The following is a 17,489-nucleotide window of genomic DNA, read 5'->3' on the forward strand; positions in this document are numbered from 1 at the left end:
CACTATGGGGTGTACTCACTTTTGTTGCCAGCTGTTTAGACATTAACAGCTGTGTACTGAGTAATTTTCAAAGGACAATAAATCTATACTGTTATTCAAGCAGCACACTGACTACTTTAAGTTATATCAAAGTTTCAGTAGGATAATGTTATCCCCTGAAAGGATATAACAGAATATTTGCAAAAATCTAAAGGGTGTACTCACTTTTGAGATATACTGTACATGTCTCAACAATTTCACCTACAAATCTGTCACATTAGGTGTCTGACCGACACATAGCGGTTTGAGAAATGACAGGTATAGTCATGATACTGATGTTATTTAGCACGACCAAATGAAATTTGACACAGAAATATTCAGGCTTGTTTCTAGGTCCTGTCAACTTGTTTTGTATGTCATTGCCCAGAAACTGTAAGGGTTAACAACAGAGGATGCACAGTTGATTACAACTAATAATACAGGCGGCCAACAAAATCATTAAAAGAGTTCTCCACAGATGTAGCTTTACACTCCTATAAAACTGTCAGACAGTTTAAAAAAAGGATAAAAATCGAAGCAGCAGAACCAGAGATATTTTCTTTTTTTATTCCACATTCTTCCATGTCAAAACCTGGTGCTTACATTATCCACAATGCAATGTTACCGTTACATGCAAGGAGCAGCTAGTAGCAGCCTTGAGCCACTAGCCTGTTGGTGCCAGGTTTTGACAAGGAAGACAATATTATAGGAGTACAATGCTTAATCAGTGTAGTACTCTTTCAATAAATTATTAGGAATAAATTAAAACATATATTTTGCAACTTTGATTGCACTGCGTTTAGTCATAAATGACTGAATGTTGTATAAATGTTTAATTTTAAAGAGAAATACTTTAATGGTGAAATACTTTTTTAGAGAAAAAATGTAATGCCAACTTTTCAGGGGCTTTAATGGAAACTTTGATAGAAAATAGCAATAATTGGGTTTTGCATACAGGTGAAAATAGTAAGCTGAGACAAGGACTTCAGTAGGTAGGGGAATGTGCATTGTTGAAAATAATTAGAAATGAAAATCTACAGTTAATAGCAATGGAAATATACATAGCATATTTATCTAAAAGCTGGGTTGCAAGTTTAAAAGACAGGAGGTAAAAATACAAATAAATAGTCATACATAGAAAATTGGATTTAAACAAAAAACAACAAGAACACAGGATCAAGGTGGGAAAATCAATTACAGAAAAGCAAGTCTACAAACATACATTTTAAGAGGTTAATTAAAAGCCAAAGTATGACTATCCTCTGCAGCAACACTTAATCTGCTTCCATTATAAACTGTGTTCCTCTAATATACTCTATGATCCCATCCATCAGGTCTCATCACCACACACACACACAGACATACACACATCCTCTACCTGATTGATCCATTTCCTGACTGCTTTTAGTGCCCACAAAAGGTCAAAGACTGACCTTTACCTCTACTTTCAGGTACCACAAATCTCCACTGAACAACTTGCTGCATGACTGTGTGTGTGTGTGTGTGTGTGTGTGTGTTTGTGTGTGTCGGAGCTCCTCGGTTTAAGTGTGTGATCCAGCACTTCAGAAGAACGAAGTTGTCAGGCTCATTATCATAGGCCCACTCTAAAACAGATAAGGTAAGGATCTATCGGACTGAAATGATGGGACCTGAGTGGGCTTCTAATGGCTGTGGCGTTTGCCAGGCTGCCCCTGTAAGTGGATTTCTACTGTGATCTGCTGTTTGTTTATTGGAGTGCCTGTTGTTCTGGATGCACTCCATAGAGAATACAAATTGCATTATTCACGGCAGGCAGGCTGGTAATGGCAAGGATGAATGATGGCCCCTATTTCTCTCCCGACAGAGAAGGTCGAAAGAGGAGCTCTATACAATTACACACAAGTTTGTGTTCGATCAGCGGATAGCTACGGGTGAAGTGCTCACCGCACACTAGAGGTCTGAAGGAAGGGAATTTAGGGATAGCAGGGCTCTGAGTTTGACTCTCTCATAGGGATTTGAGGGTATGAGTGTAGCGTTACTAAATTAATTTGCCTTTGCCAAATTATATTATGAACTCAGATCTCAGGGAATATGTGCTATTTTTTTGGCTTGACCATTGATTTTTCTTGCTAAGTCAATTTAGATTCCACAAACAACCAGCCAACTTAGCAAATTGATGGAAAATACATGATTTACAGTATTTATTTTTATCTGGACTTTTTCTTGCTTTCATTCTTTTACATTACAGAGTACATTGAATAGGATGATGCATCAACCATTTTGATTAAATATCAGATAACATCCTGTCAGTCATCCACTTCTGAAATAATGGATGTTCTTTCCTGCCCATACCTAAAAACAAGAGTAAATATGATAAATACGATGGTGGTGGTGGTGGTGGTGAATGGAGTTGCTGAAGGACTGATGATGTGATGTGGAGCACAACTGGGCGCTTGATATGATGAAAACTGGAGGTAAAAGGGGTGAAGGAGGGTCGCATTGGTTCGTACTGCAACAACAACTGAAAGCAGCAAAAAGGAAAACAGTTTTAAAATTTGACAACATGATTGGCTTAGTAAGATCGAGGCAGATCTGGATGGTTTAACTTAGAGAGAACGCCCACACTCAGCAGATCGAGTTGGAGCTAGAGATAGATGGACAGAAAGATTTGTAAATGAATGAGTGAAAAGAGAGTCTTCCTCACTGATCTTCCTGCTAAGCTTCTTACAAAGTGAGGGTCTGTTTTTCTGTGGTGTAGACCCTGTGGTGTACTCTGTTACTTTGTCTGACTCAACACGTTGAATAAACTGACTGAAAAACGAGTTGGACTTGTGACCTGATTTTATCCACATCTGATCGAAGATCAAGCATCTCCCTTCCAGTTATTGAGCCATAGTTGTAGTTAACTTGTTTATATTTTAGTTGTAGTAATTTCTCAGATTTATTGTACTCTTAGTTTTAGAGTATTATAATGTATTCTTTATAATGTGTATTGTGTTCTACAGCTATATATCTTTCTCTTCTAGTGTTGATATATTTACTGCCGCTAGATGAAAAGTTAAAGGGTCACCAAAGTCAGTAAGATTCAGCGTTTAGGAACCAGGAATGTCCTTACCAATTGTTGGCAATCCATCCTGTAGGACAGGGGTCATGAACAGGCGGACCGAGGGACCCAGATGCCGACCTATCCGGACCCAGACCTATAATCAATAAATTATTAAGGGATTTTCAATTTTGATGGGGCGCTTCTATTTTAACCGGCGCAGCTTTTGTCGTTTTTAAGGCATGGTTTAGCAGTTTCAGGAAACTCACAGACCAATAACATGCGAGTTAAGCGATCCCACGTGATGCTACGCAGCCAATAAAATCTGTGCATTCCAACCGGCAAACATTGCGACTCTGAATACAGACAGATGAGAGGTGCATGACAGACGGAAAGACGAGTTAGCGATACAGAGAGAGAAGACGAAGAGACGAGTGAGCGGCAGAGAGGGAGAGAAGAATAACTACTCATGGCGCTCTCCAAGAAGAGAAAAGTCAATAGAGCTTTCAACCCAGAATGGACTCATTCGTTCATCCTTCCCACTGGGAGCACAAAACCAGTGTCTCATATGCTCATGTGCTCATTAAAAGTGGTGATGTGAAACGCCACTATGTGACAAAGCACAACGTTTTTGACCAAATATACCCACTCAAGTCTGAACTGAGGGCACAGAAAATAAGCACTTAGAGCCCAATATGATTTTGATTTGTGACAAAATAAAGCAAATAGGCCTATCTGTCAGCATCATCAGCCACAGAACAGTTTAACCCACGATGTGCTAGCCTGGGTTAAACTGTTCAATTATGTGTTGAGACTGATTTATTCTAACATTGGTTGTGACTGTTAAATCAAGATGTAAAACAGTTTTTCAATTTGAAACAATTTTTCGAAAGCTATTTTTTTTATTTTCTCAATTTTATTTTGAAATGCAGCCCGAGAAGAACATTATACATATCTACAGTGTGTTTTTAAATGTTACTTTCTTTATTAGATTTGACAGTCAGTTGTTGATGACGTGCAGATGTTGATACAGCTACTAGGTTACTTCAATATATATCACACTAATTCATTACGCAAGTTAGACATTATGATGCTCCGTACCTTTGCTTGCGGAAATCGTTGAATACCTCTGCTGTAGGAGTTGAATAATAAAGGCCAAAGTTCTAAATATTATTTGCATACAGTGTTTTCCTCTATCCACACTAGTTCTGGATCTGTATTGTGGGAGTGTTGCTCTGTTCCTCAATATAGTGGAACAGTAACTGTAGATTCATGTGTAAACATGTAAAATGTCCTGTTGGCAAGGTTTCTTGGCCATGATTTACGCCGCTCAGGAGATAGGGCGATAACGGCGAACACTCTTTTGTTATAAACCAAAAACTCTGAAGTTTCTGAAGGTCTTCAGCCTGGCCTTAGTTTTATAAATGCTCAGGCAATTTCAGTGACCTAAAATGCTGTTTGGGTGTGGAGGAAAGGCCAAAATGCATAGAAAAAGCTATGTTTACAAAAATACCCGTGTACATGTGGACTAGGCCTAAATGACAATCCATCCAGTAAAAAAAAATAAAACCACCTCCTAGTGGCGCTAGAGGAAGATTCAGGGTCTCATAAAGGTCAGTAGGATTCGTCTGTTGGGGACCATGAATGTCTCTACCAAATGTCACGGCAAAGCATCTAATAGTTTTTATGTTAGTCTGGACCGATCTGCATCCCATATGTTTTAGTGTTTCCTTGAAAAACCTCTGGATCTTTTCCTTTAACTAGTTTGAAATTTCTGATACAAAAAGGTTTGATTTCCTGTATTTCCTCCACTGATTATGACATAAACCCTGTTACTACTGATGTCAATCATCTCTTGGAAATGGCTCAGAATCTGCATATGGACAAAAACCTCTCCCCACTGTTTTAGGGAGGTTCAGTCACAATTCATTAAATGTTGTCCTTTTATAACATTAGTTCATATCTGACAACATTTATACATTTGAAAAAAAATGCAAGACCATCCAAATAAATAAAGAGTGATTTTAAAGATTAAGAAGTCTCTCGTACATTATTATATCATGTCTATTTAGAGGACATATGCTTACTTGTCACCATCGCCTGAACAATGTGTTAAGTGCAGCCACTTACCAGGTGCAATTTGCAGTCAGTCTAATCCGGATGAACCAGGCCGTGCATGTTGCTATTTGAATCATATAAAGAATTAGCAGTCACCTGAAGTGTCATATTGTAAACAGCTACTTAATTCAGTCAGTTCCAGTTCTTTTTTAGTGTTATGAATGAGTGAAAAAAGGATAACAAATTGAATTAGATACATTTAGATAAACTACACATTTTTATATTCATGTGAATATCACCACTTTTAACATACTTACTCTGTATTCCCTTGGTGTATCTCCTAAATTGAAACATGCAAGATCAGCCATGCTTGTAAGCACACAGTCCTGCAGTTGTATTCTCCCCTGTCTATTAGTGTCTACTAAATCAGTTTTCAAACTTTCTTACACAAAGGAAGGAGGTGATGTGAAAAATCAGTCAAGCATTTTGTGGGAGACATATTTCCATAAAACTTTGTGGTTTTCCTAAAGTTCTAAGACACCTGGCATTGTGTCATGGGACATAAATGGTGAGACTATAAAAACCGCTGGTCGATTAAAAATGTTTGTCAAGCTGTGCCACTATGGCTGTGGCAGAAAGTGAGTCCTTCACAGTGTTCACAGTGAGTCCTTCACAGTGTGAGTCCTTCACAGAGACACACCTCTAGTTACTGATATATACTTATATTCTGTCCATGAAAACTCTAAAAATGCTTTATTCAACAAAACCGCATTGAAAATAAATGTCCATAAATGTGTATTGTGTAGTGTATTGATGAAATCAGCTCAAACATGTTACGACTCGGACACAGGGAAGGAAGACTGACTCCAGACACAAATGTAAAGTCTAAAAAAACAATTAACAACTGTAACAATTTTAGCACTCTAATGACTGTACATGTTTTGGTACAAGAGTTAGCAGTAGACTGTGACTTAGTGTTCTTGAACTCAACCCTGACACCAAATCCAAATCCACCCACAACCTCACTCTCAACCTCGACAGTTCCTCAGTTTCCACCTCTCCTCACATCCGGAATCTTGGCATCATTTTTGACCAAACCCTCTCTTCTGACAAATACACTAAACAGCTCACCAAGACAGCCTTATTCCAACTTAAAAACATCGCCCATCTCCGTTCATCCCTCTACCCAACACCGGCAGAAACTCTCATCCACGCCTTCATCACCTCGCGTCTGGACTACTGTAACAGCCCCCTCTATGGCTCACCCGCAAAAATCATCAAAAAACTCCAATACATCCAGAACTCCGCTGCCCATCTTCTCACCCACTCCCGGACCAGGACCACATCACCCCTGTCCTCTACAAGCTCCACTGGCTCCCCGTCCCCCAGATCATCTAGTACAAGATCCTCCTCATAACCTACAAAGCCCTCCATAACCTGGCCCCATCCTACTTGACTGACCTCCTCCACAGACACACTCTCACCCGGACCCTCCGCTCTGCTGCTAACCTTCTGTCCCCTCAGGATTTGAGCTTGGTCCGGATGGGGGGGGGGGCAGGAAGTTAGCAGCAGAGCGGAGGGTGAGGGTGAGAGTGTGTCTATGGGGGTCAGTCAGGTAGGAGGGAGCCTTCTCCATCGCTGCTCCCACCCTCAGGAACGCTCTACCTCAAACCCTCAGAGACTCCTCCTCACTCACCACATTCAAATCATCACTTAAGACTCACCTGTTCAACACTGCCTTCAAACACTGACCATCTCTTGTCCTTATCCTCCCTTTTTTTTCTCGTTTGTTTGTTTATATATTTATTTTTGTGTCACTCACTCTGTCAAGCGTCTTTGAGTTACTAGAAAAGCGCTATACAAGTCTAATGTATTATTATTATTATTATTATATTATATTATTAAAAGTCCTGCATTTAAAATCATACTTGAGTAAAAATACAAACATATAAGCATCAAAATGTAAGTACCAAAAGTAAACGTTTTTATTAAGGAGAATTGCCCAATTACAGAATAATATATTTCATTAAATTATATTTATTGATTCATTCATGTGTTCATCACTTTAATGTTGCAGCTGGCAAAGATGGAGCTAATTTGAATTACTTATTACTATATACTGCTGGGTGGCTTAATCTATAATAATCTATAATATGTTGATACAAAACATAAATAAATGAAGTATCTATACTTTTACTCTAGTAGCTCATGGTGGTTTTGTATGCACTTATATGTCCAGAGCTAAACTCTTCAGGAATGTCCTAATTGAAGGTCTGGGAACATTATTTGGATGGTGACATATTTCACAGACAGGACAAAATTGCCAAAGCTGTATCTCCGTGACCGTTTGACCTACGAGGTTGCTTGACCACTCAAAACTTGTGCAATGGCCGAGAGGGCATGGAAAATAAAATGCAGCAAGCACTAGATTTGGGAACAAAGCAAAGCCTTACATGCAGACTTAAAGAAATTCTTCACCGAGTGGAAAGAAACGGCCAGTACCAGTAATGAGAATGTAAGCTACTGGAGCTTGTTTTTAGATGAGCTATATCCAATCCTGAGAGATCTTACCCACTCTATCCGACAAGGTGATTGGCATCTCTTTGTTTCTGTTGTCAGGAGATCGATGCCATTGTTCTTTGGCTTTGGTCGGACGAACTACAGCAGATGTTGTGCTCTCTTCCAGGAAGACTGTCTTGACTTACAGAGAAAATTCCCGGGCATCTACAGATGCTTTGTGGATGGTGGATGGGTGATGTACCCATCCACAAGGTAGTGCAGTCGGATTTGACATGGCACTCGAGAAGTGTTACAACAAACCTGCCAAGGTAGCTGGTGGTATCATTGGGATTACAAGACAGAAAGAAGCAGTAGCCTTGTGGAATCTCCTAAAGCATGAGAAAGATCTTCATGTTGCACAGCTGCTGGAATGGTGTAACTTAGGAGACAGAGATGACAGTGAACTGAGTTTACATCATGAGGTAAATCAGAGTTCTATCAAGATTGGTCATGATCGTGCAAAGACACTTGTGGATTACATTAAATCTATCAAACGTCCGTTCGGCACTGGAGACAGACTTCAGAACATCACTACAGGGGCCGAAATACCCTAGTACGTTATTGGCGGATTACTAGAATGTCTGGAAGTTGGAGAAAAGAGTTATCAAGAGTTCTTTGAGTCGAGATTTCAGCATAAAGATATGCACCTTCATGATACAATCCCAACCAACTGTAAAACAGTTTTTGTGAAACACGATTCTACTCAGACCGCAGCAAAAAAATCCATGACGAAAAAGGACGCTGCAGAAACTATTAGGTACATTGACTATGCCAGAGAAAGAGGGTACAACATGTTAGAACTGCTGAAGTTTGAACTCACCAGCACATCTCACATCCTCACCTCTGAATTTAAAGACGGCATCAAATTGAAGAAGCCTGATAAATCTTTTTTAGCCAGAGAATTAGTCAGTAAACTTCCACAGGAGACAAGGAATGTTAAGAGTGATGCCCAGATGACAGTTGTCGACTTCATGGCACTTGTACGCAAACTACTAATAAAAAAGATGGGGCTTCATACATTCGGTGAATTGGCTGTCAGTCTGTTCCGCAGCATTTTTGCTACAGCTGCTGAGTGCACGAGAATAGACATTATTTTTGATGTATATCAAGAATCGTCAATCAAACAAATGGAACGGGCACAGAGGAGTTCATCAGAACAAATCACTATAAACATAATTTCTGACAATCAGAAACTCCCTGACTTTGATATGTTCTGGGGCTCAATGTTGAACAAAACACGGTTGCAGGAGTATGTTTACAAGTGGATGGTGCGGAATGTTGAATCAGACAAGGAAATCTTCTTTGGAGGTGTATATGGAGGTGAATGTAGGAAACTGTTGGCCGGTAATGAAACAAAGATAACAGAGCTCTCAAGCAACCAAGAAGAAGCCGATGACAGGATCATGTTCCATATAAATGATGGTGCATTGAAACACGGTGTTCAATCAGTCTTGGTTTACTCGCCAGACACCGACGTGTTTGTCAACCTCATCTTCCACTTCAATAAAACTTGGAAACTACAAAAGCTGTATGTGAAGCTTGGTAGTGGAAAAACAAAGAAAACTGTACCGGTTCACATGTTGGTTGATCAAATGGACAACAGTTTGATTTTATGTCTCCCAGCCATTCATGCCCTCAGTGGTTGCGACAGTACCAGCAAAGTGGGTCCGAAGTTGGCTGGCCTGAAGACATCTATGGCTACTGAAAGGCTTTGGAGTAGATGAACTGTCACTACAAATGATAAGCAATGCTGAAAAGTTCCTTGTGTCTGGATTAAAGAGTACGGACTGCTCCACTTTTGATGAGTATCGTTGGGAACAGTACCACAACTCGAAGAAAGAACTGGACTTTAATCAGCTTGTCTGCTGTTCCTCAATGATACAACAACACATCAAACAAGCTTATCTACAGTGTAAGATGTGGTTGCGAGCCCCAACTCCAGCGGTTATTAAACCAGATCCAGTCCAGTATGGGTATGAGGCAACGGATGTTGGCTTAACACCAGTGATACTGCCAGGACCCTGTAGGCCAGACGATTTACCTCCTCCATGTAAATGCCCAATATCATGCAGGAGTATAAAAACATGCACTTGCAGAGAGAGGAACATAAAATGTGTGACATTTTGTGGCTGTAGTAATGGCGTAAAGTGTAGAAATCCAAATAATTAGTTCAAACTTTGACATTGCATGTACAAACGGAAGTATAGTGTCTTTGTGTATATAGTTTGTAAGCTCGTAAAATCTCGTCAACTCGTCTGAGCAAGACCTTAAAGTGAGGAAGGTGCTTGCATGAAGGGCCCTGAACGGCATGACGTGTGTGTGGAACGCCAACCTCCCCTGACAAATGAAACTTAGCTTCTTCCATACAACAGTGGAGTCTGTTCTCCTGTATGGCAGTGAATGCTGGACCCTGAAGCCCACCCTGCAGAAATCCCTAGATGGGTGCTACACAAGAATGCTGCGTGTGGTACTTGGCATCAACAAGGATGAGCATGTCACCAACACACACTTGTATGGGGGGCGCTAAGGGTGGGTGAGAAAACAGCGGTCAGTAGAATGAGACTGGCAGGTCACTGCAAGAGACACCAAGAGCTGCCAGCCAGCAAACTTGTGCTGTGGGAGCCAACACACGGGCACCAATCACGAGGGCATCCCGCAATAACATACATGGATGTACTCAGGAAAATACTGGCGAGCTAGCCAGATGCATGGAGGATTGGGATGACTGCAAGCACCGATGGAGGGCCCGTCTGAGGACGACCTAGTAGTAGTAGTAGTAGTAGTAGTAGTAGTAGTAGTAGTAGTAGTAGTAATAGTAGTAACATGCTAAATACAGTTGTTTTGGCCATTGCAAAAATTTTGAGTGGTAAAGCAACCTCCTAGGTCAAACGGTCACGGAGATACAACTTTGGCAATATTTTGGCAATTTCGCCCTGTCTGTGAAATATGTCACTAACCAAATAATGTTCCCAGACCATCAAATAGTACATTCCTGAAGAGTTTAGCTCTGGACATAGAAGTGCAAACAAAACCACCATGAGCTACTCTAGTGTTTGCATTGCGCTCCCAGAATGCAGGGTTACTTGTAGTTCCTAGAGTCTCTAAGAGCACAATGGGAGCCAGAGCCTTCAGCTATCAAGCTCCTCTCCAGTGGAACCAGCTTCCAGTTTGTGTTCGGGAGGCAGACACCCTCTTCACATTTAAGAGCAGGCTAAAGACTTTTCTTTTCCTTGGATCAGCCCCTAGTTATGCTGCTATAGGCTTAGACTGCCAGGGGACACCTCCCTGCTCTCCTTCTCTTCCTCTCTCCTCCCCTTCCTCTCTATCTGTTTGCATTTATGTAAATGTATGTTACTAACTCAGCATCCGGGGCATCATCCCCGGAGTTTCTGTGTCTCTCATGTGGCAGGTTGCCACTGATAAAGTTTACGTCAGGATCAGGAATCGTGGCTGCGCCTGCTGCCCTGGTCCTGTGGACATTTTGACATTTTTGACATTATTCTGGATTCATCCATACTTTCTCTTTTTTTTGATCACAACATACTTTCTGTCAAATTTTGTATTTGTACTATGTTTTTTATCCTGTACACACAACATCTATTGCACGTCTGTCCGTCCTGGGAGAGGGATCCCTCCTCCTCCCTGAGGTTTCTTCCATTTTCCCCCTTTAATTGTGGGGTTTCTTTGAGGAAGTTTTTCCTTGTGCGATGCGAGGGTCTAAGGACAGAGGGTGTCGTATGCTCTACAGTCTGTAAAGCACACTGTAATTTGTGATATTGGGCAATATAAATAAATGTGATTTGTTTTGATATAGTCCATTAAGTATCTATAGTCCAGTCATTCAGGAGTGTCCAGTGACCCCCAGGGGTCCATGGCACTCTGGCAGGGAGTCCACACAATAATTTTCTATAAAGTTGTGCTGTATCATAAAGTGCATAACTACAGTACCATTTGCACCAATAAAAGTGTGCATTACTCCCACCCATGTTAGCTTTGGGCCAATAGAAACTCTGGTATGATTGTAACACACAGTTCATTATTTTAAAGTTGAAGTACTTACTTAAAGTCAGTTTTAGACTGCTAAATTTAGTAGAATCAAGTCAGTAAAGTAAAGTAGAAATGCTGTTAAGTTGAAGTTGAGTCCAAAATGAAATTAGAATAAAACACTCTCTGTAGTATATAACTTGTATTAACATAATTTAAATTGTAATGTTTTTCTGTTTATCACTATGAAACAGGTCTGGAGTATTAAGGTTGAAATGTTTTAGAATAGTTCCAAAGGCATTCAAGAGTACAAATGGTAGTGAAGCTTAATATGTGTTATGAGTACAGTACTTGAGTAAATGTACTAATGTGTAAAGGTACATTCCACTATTGAAAATCAGGGTTTATGCTGTTAAAAATATGTGATTAATAACAAGTGAGGGGCAGCAAACATTATTAAAGTTCCAGCAACTACTGTATGTCTGGGAAACATACTGTGCAAATCATGAAAGATAAATGGCTCTTCAGTGTACTTTAGCTGGTTTGTGTGTTTTTGTGAAACCATTCAAGTAATTGTATGGGCGTGTTTACATTGGAATCTAGACACGGCCTGTCGGGAAACAGGAGGAAGGGGGCAGACTCCCAACTGCTGGGATTTAGAAAGCAGTCAGCTGGCAGGGGGACGGGAGGGGAAATTATGTATTTTTACAGTGTATGCTTGTTTGCTTTAAAATAAATTGGTGGCATACACACTCTCATGTGCTCAGAAGGGGGAACTACAATGTGATTGGTGGTCACTGCACCGTTTTATCAGTCAACTTCCATACTGCATGCCTGTGAACAGCGCTCATTCAGCACTCCATGTTTGTTTACAGCTTCTGTGATTTTGGCTTCCACATTTTAATTGTCGTGTTGAGGGAACATTTATCAATTTTTGATAGAAGACAGTAAAATCAGGCTTCATGCATTTATGTTGGAAACCCTTTGTCATTTAGTTTGAGTAGGTTACCATCTGAAATCTAGTTGCCAAAATAAATCCTTAGATTTCAACCATTTTCAAGGTAACCTGACTTGACAAGTCATCACATCTCAGTACTAGCCGAACACATGTTCACCGCCAACATAATACTATGTTAACCTGCAAGTCTACGAACATGACACCATTTCCCATGCCCCCGCATCCCAAGCGTCCTCTCAAACCAGAAATCACTGTAGAATGTGAAAGTCCTTAAATGTGTCAGCCCAATGGCTGGGAGGTTGGGTGTAGAAGGCAGGGGAACATTATCCTTTTATAGAAATGTATTGATTTATGGAGTTCATAATCTGCAGTGGCACAGAGATGGAAGATGTGGCTCATTACAGTTTTCTGAGACTTACACTTTAATGAAGTCATTTATCTCTGATCAAAGGCTATGCGCCATCCATCCATTCACACATACTCTCGCACATACACATGAGCAGCACCCTCTTGTCCTCTGAGTACATAGCAGGATGAGTCAGAACAACTGCAGTATTAAGAGCATAGATGACCCAATGCTTTTTGATATCTGCCATTAAAGTTGACCTTATCCAAGTCATATTACATTTGTAATAAGATGTTGCAGCGCAATCTGTCACTGCATTTTGTCACTGCAGACTAAGCTCCCAACATGAAGATTTGTAGATAGGATAACTCTTTAACTTACTAATAGATAGCTGTAGATAGCACAAGTGTATTATTACACTTTATTATTACAGGCAATAAATCCAACTCACACAAAGGGAGATGTCACTGTGAAGTCAAACATTCTTGTTCAAACAGGGCTGGACGAGGATACAGTGCGGATAGGGCACAGCCATTTTTTTTTATCTTGGTTACCTTATCTTTTTACTATTTTCTTCATTACACACTTTGTGCTCTATCTAGTGCCCCAGGTACTCCCAGTCCAAGAAGCTTTTGTGTGATAGAAAAATGAATGAATTTAAAAAATCTCATTCACATATCTTATAAACCTCTGGCTCCCACTGTATCCTGCAAATCTGGAAACATGCATGCTATTCTGAGCTCCTCATCTTGTTCGTATATGACCTATAGCCAAAATGATTATGCAGATTTAGGAATATAAATAAATAATCAAATGTTATAAATGGTCACCTGGGGCATGGAAGACAACTGTGCATTTATCAGTCTGTGGGGGACAGAATTAAGACAGTGTTTCCTCCTTTCCTCCATTTTTTTTTCTTTAGTAGAAGTGATTGGCCTGAATTAACATGTTAATGTGGTGGCTGTTGTTTGCACAGCCATTTAAAATGTAATTATTTTCAGCCTGGCGGACTGGCAATGGCAGCTGAGGCCTGCAGCTCATGGATTAGCTTGCCTCAATAAAGCTTCAGACACAGTCCTGCCATTCCAGTCTGTGGCTGAGAGCAGACACACACACGCACACACACGGCTTAGCATCTTATTGTGCAATCGCACCTACAGTTGGTTTTGTTTATTCTGAACCATGCATAATTGTATTCTTGTTAGGTTCAAATGCCCAAAAACAAGGACATGAGGCTTGTAAACAAAAGTCACATGACTCAAAAATGTGGCAATTATAAACTCCCTGATATTAATAACTGAATATCTTTTATATTCACAATTGCTAAAATGACCGTGTGCAATGTGAAAGGGGTTGCTCGTAGGGACAAATTACCAGCAAGCTCTTCGGCCTGCAAACTCTGCTCTTCAACTTTGTCTCCAACTGCAGCTTTTTTCATGAAAAAGTTAGCATCCCGCCAATGATTGATTGACTATCTGGAGATCCGGGAGTCTCCCCAGTGTACCGCTTGACAATTGGTGCCAATGCAACACAAAATATACATATTTAAAAAAAATAACCAAGTGCTGTGTGGTTGACTAGCCCAGGTGAATGGGCTGACTAGCCCACTACGGTTGGGTATTACATCTGTCAGCTCCTCTCTCGCAGCCAATTAACAGAGAAAAAACGTAAAGGTGCTGGTGAAAAGCTGAGAAAGAGGAAGTAGAAGTCCCTTGAGGGTGATACAGCCTTGAGAGCATGAATGCACTGAGCAGAGTGAGCAGCCCATTGAGCCCAGCGATACCAGTTTAACTGTTAGTGAAGGTTCTGCAGCTGAAGCGGAAAGACAGAATACAATAGGGATAACATAAGCATGATTTGGATTTGGTTAGTTGGGAATTTAGCTTTATCGGGTGCCTTTTGCTGAAACATTTTCATAGTCGATGCGCTCGTCATTGTCACTTTTCGGTTGTGCTGGTAAGTCCAGTGTAACAGTATGCTTGTTCTTTGGTGTCCTGTTTTATGTTGAAGTGTTCACTCCCCCTTGTTATATGTCTAATGGTACTTCTTGTCTGTGTCTTTACCCTCTCCTTATGATTCTTAATGTGTTCCTCCTGTGTCCATTTACTCTGCCCTTGTGTTTCTGCCTTTCTCCCCAGCTGTGTCTTGTTCCCTCATTTGGTGTCTGTGTATTTAGCCCTGTCTGCCCCAGTGTGTTTTGTGGGATTGTCATTCATGTCCTGCTCGTGTCCTGCTCGTGTCCTGCTCGTGTCCTGCTCGTGTCCTGCTCGGTTTGTGTTTGTTTGTTACTTTATATTTTTGTACTTTGTCAGCTTCGGCTTTGTTTTCAATAAAGCTCGTCGTCCAGTGAACTGCATTTGGGTCCTCACCTTCACCACACCGTGACATCCAGGGCAATTTTATATTTCCACTCAGCTGATGAACACAGTCAAGCATCTAGCAGGTGACTAGCCATGAAAAAATGTTGGCATTGTACGTTGCACTACATTGCACTGTTTTTGCATGGCATACTACAAAGAGCACAGCGCAAGTGACGTAGTATAGCAAGTGACCATTATTATTATTATTATTATTATTATTATTATTATTATAGCCATTGCTATAATAATGAATATGACAAGTAAGAAGTTGTCGGATGGGTCAAACAAGCACAGGACCTCGGAGACCGATCAAAATCAAGCAAAACCAAAAGTTATCTTTACCAACAAAGTTAGGTTGTCATGTGAAGCTACGTCAGTGAGACACATGACGTTACATCTATAACTGTATTTTTTTAATTCAAACCATGATCTTTTTTCTAAACCTAACCAATAGTTTTGTAGACTATACCTAACAAATCTTTTCACAGCATTAATCACATGGTATTGAGAATTTCTGCAAGCGTGATACGAGGCTGAAATAAAACATATCTGGAACGTTGACACTCAACGTATCTGTGGTTTTGCAGAAACTTGAATGAAGTATAATGTGTGTCTGATAAATGTGAAATTTGACAATTAAATAAGACAATATGTCAGAATTCTGTGTTTTTTAGCTTCTGGAGTGTGTTGGCTCTCAAGTGGTCAAACATAATACATTACTGTAGCTTTAAAGCTGCACCTATAAATATGTTAATGTATTAAATGACTACAATGTGTAGTAATGTGGAACAAAATTACTGCCAACTATAGTTCAACTCTATGCACTATGCAGGATTTGAGCATCTTCCGACTCAATGTTTTGGTCTCATGGGTCAATGTCTGCTGGCGTTGTTTGTGGTAAGCGATAGCCAAATATGAGTGTATGTCTATCATTTTCCTATGGCTGATTAGAGGATGTACTGCTCACATCTGGCCTATACAGTAATGGCTCTGTTGTGTGAGGCTATACCCTCGCTCTCTCAAAGTGTGTTTGATGGTTTGCAGGTGAGTCTGCTGTAATTGGTCTTTTTAAACTACTGTACAGGTGGTGCATGGAAGGCAACTGGTTCCAGGCTGGCAGCTTCTGGGATATAAAAACAGTTTCCACCAGCTCCAGTGAGCACCTATCTTCAAACTAGCCAGCATGCAGCTTTCTCTTACTATTTGTATTTTCAATTGTAAATTGACTCTTGCAGAATTACTGCAGCCCTCAGGTTTGTTGTGGTGGGAAGAATTGTTTTAATTTTCCTTTTGGGTCCCTATTCCCTATTTTTGTCCTGTTTGGAGTTAGGCCATCCCAATGCAGTCAAAATGGCTTTACGCTAAACTGAGGGTTTGCACTCCAAACAGCTGCCTGTGGCCACACCCATACATGCAGAGAACAAACTAACAAAAAGCTCTTTGTCAAATAGTTTGCTGGCTGTTGAGCAGCTTGGTCTGGTGACAAAGCTGTTGGGCTGAACTGTTGCCTTGTGACATCACTGTTCCAAATTCCGCAAACATTTTATTTCAGATCATTTGCTCTGTGGGGAATTTGAAGCAGAGCTGGCCCACGTTCAGTTTCCTGGGATATAACAAGTATTGTACCACACAAGGATTGTGATAATGATCAGTTAATGTATCTGTCCATCCATCCAACAGTTTGCTGAGCAACAGAAATATGTCTTCATAAGAGAGCATGTATCTTCACAACTACTGACCAAATAAACGTGATGGTTGCTGTGGATATTCAGAGTCTTTAGTGAATCACCATGCTGTCCCTTTTGCCCGCCGTCAGGACAACATTTGCCTTTTTACGAAGGGAGTGAAAGGCCAATAAAAAAATCTACTCTGACATTTTTATTTTGCTCAGTCAATACAGAGTTACGTTTTTCTATCTGTTGTTGGTGTTCCATTTGTCCTGGTGCATTACCGTGTGGAAATAGGAAGCGGTTGAGGCTGAGGAGAGGGAAGGCTAATGTCATAAAGCCATCTTTTAAGACAGTGTGATGTATGGTTAACCCTTTTTATGACTGTTGCATGTTATATATATTGTTGTGATTTTAATGTTGTTGTGCACTATCATGGCGATCAACTCTTGTGTATTAATATTTGCATGCTTCCTTTAACCTTTTTTACGAACTGTCATAACAAAGACATGTTGCT

This window comes from Cottoperca gobio, chromosome 16, assembly GCF_900634415.1.
Source record: "Cottoperca gobio chromosome 16, fCotGob3.1, whole genome shotgun sequence".
Taxonomy (NCBI): domain Eukaryota; kingdom Metazoa; phylum Chordata; class Actinopteri; order Perciformes; family Bovichtidae; genus Cottoperca; species Cottoperca gobio.